Source organism: Saccostrea cucullata, unplaced genomic scaffold (genome assembly GCF_032062105.1).
Source record: "Saccostrea cucullata isolate Sc308-1 unplaced genomic scaffold, CSIRO_AGI_Scuc_v1 ctg10453, whole genome shotgun sequence".
Lineage (NCBI taxonomy): Eukaryota > Metazoa > Mollusca > Bivalvia > Ostreida > Ostreidae > Saccostrea > Saccostrea cuccullata.
In genome coordinates, this window is record NW_026924394.1 from 4,599 (window position 1) to 6,897 (window position 2,299).

The window sequence follows — 2,299 nt, forward strand, 5'->3', positions numbered from 1 at the left end:
GTTGATTCAGGCAAGAAGCATCGTTTTTGAAAGGGGGAACCAGACAATTGTTTGGTTTTTTTTAATTACAGTGTTTTTGGCCTGGAAAAGTTGACAAGCAAAAAAAAATGCTCAAATTCGGAAATCAAATTTCGAGGGGGGGGGGGGACTTTTTCTTATGCCAACTTCTTACTGTACCATTTTTGGTCATAGTATACTGCATTTTCTTTATATTACTTTACCGTAGTATTAACTTGGGGGGGGGGGGGCAGCTGTACTTCAATGAATATTTTCAATAGAAAAAGTGATGTTGGCATCTTACATATTCTTACATTTGTAACCGTAAATTAATTATGAGAAAAAAATATTAATTAGAACAAGACCAGAGTGAGCAGTTAATATGCAGTTGATATCAATAGATTTGAAAATTCCAATTAAAAAAAAAATAAATCTACTGAAGATTGGTTATCATTTATTCGGCCTTTTAGTGAACACTAGGTCAAAGTCAATTCGGCCTTTTAGTCCACACTTGGTCAAAGTCAAATGAGCGTTTTATAAGAAGACCACCTGTCTAGTCTCGTTTACCCCAGACTCTCGCTCTCGAGACTTTGCCCGAGCGAGAGTCTGGTCTGATTCCTATTTAATTTTTGTAACCAGTAGAGGTCGCTAAACCGGCTAACAAAATGGCGACTCCCATGAAAATACCTGTGAGAATTTACTTTTTAAACAAAGATATGTGCGTTTTTGTTCCTTGTAAAGCACATAAAGGTTTTTTTTTTATCATAAAACTAGGTAAAAGTAAAGGCGCAGCCTCTGACTTTTTAAAGAATACAGATCTTAGCATCGAAGAGAATGTATCATCCAATGAAAATCCATACCGATTTCTCGGTAAGCCTCGATTTGAAATTACAAAAATTAAATAGGAATCAGACCAGACTCTCGCTCGGGCAAGACTACCACCTGTCTGGATGATTGTCATGATGATGGAAGTAAGAAGTAAACTAAACTTTATTTTAACAAGGGTTAATTCACGCAAGTTTTTAAATCAGTTTGATTGATTTAGCGTGTGTGAATTACTCGATTAACATCATCCCCAAAATGTTCATTGGAATTCTGCTGTCAATCAGTGTCTGAAGAAATTAATTTATGTACGAGACTGGAGTGATGAAGTATATTACTAGCCCATTACAATGTGCATGTTATAAATTTGATTGGGGGTCATTTCTGGCAAAATGGAATCAGGGATATCTATGTGGTATATAGATAATACCCCATAAAGACTAAAGTTTTTTTGGGGTGTAAACATAGTCAATTTTTTTTTATCACGTTTATTAGTTTTTTGTCTTACCCAAGGGAGGAGGAATATGTTTCGGCATGGATAGCTTTTTTCTCACGAGTTGCAACTCTGTCAGCTAGGATGTCACATATCACTTAGATTATAATGTCACATTGTGTCTGTCTAAGGTAAATGGAGTTCAAGTTCAGTGTATTTTTATAGATTTAACAAAAGTTCATTGGGAATAAATTTTAGAAAATAAACCCCAAAGGGGGCAGGGGGATGTACGTACTTTTATAGGGTACTCACAAGGGTGGATCTGATCAACTGCTGCAGTGGTATGGATGTGAAATCTCTATTTTTCTTTAAAAAAAAACTGTGTGAACCAAAAATTATCACTTCAAAAACAAAGAACCAATCATATAATATGTATGGAAATACCTTATTATAGAATCCAATTTTTTTTCTGTATCATATGAATTGTTCATATTTGGTAAGATGTTGTTATAATAGCATATACGACATATTATGTCAAATATGAAAACCCTATTATTTGTCATTGAAGAGTTTATTCAATGTAGCACCATTTTTTGAATTAGGTCAAGCATGAAGGTAAATGTCAAGGGGTCAAAAATCATAGCATGCCCAGAAATATCATGCCACAGATAATGCACTTGTAAAATATGAAAACCCTACCTCTTCTAAATCAAAAGTCATAAGAATTTTTGAAAAGTAGGTCATACTTCACAGTCAAGGTGACATGGTCAAAAATCATTTATTCAATACATATATGTACTAGTTCATTACGAAAGGAATTGCCACAGGTAATTTTGCATGTATAATCTGAACATGTCGAAAGCCCTATCTCATCTCATTCAAAAGTCATGACCAAGGTTTTAAGTTTTTGTGACAGATGAACAGACCAACAGATGTTAGATGATAAGATTCAATTAATGAAATCTTGCATTCGCTAAAGTGGAGGACAAAAATCAAGAGAATTATAATACACTAAAAGGGATTGACTGACCTTGACATGATGATGCA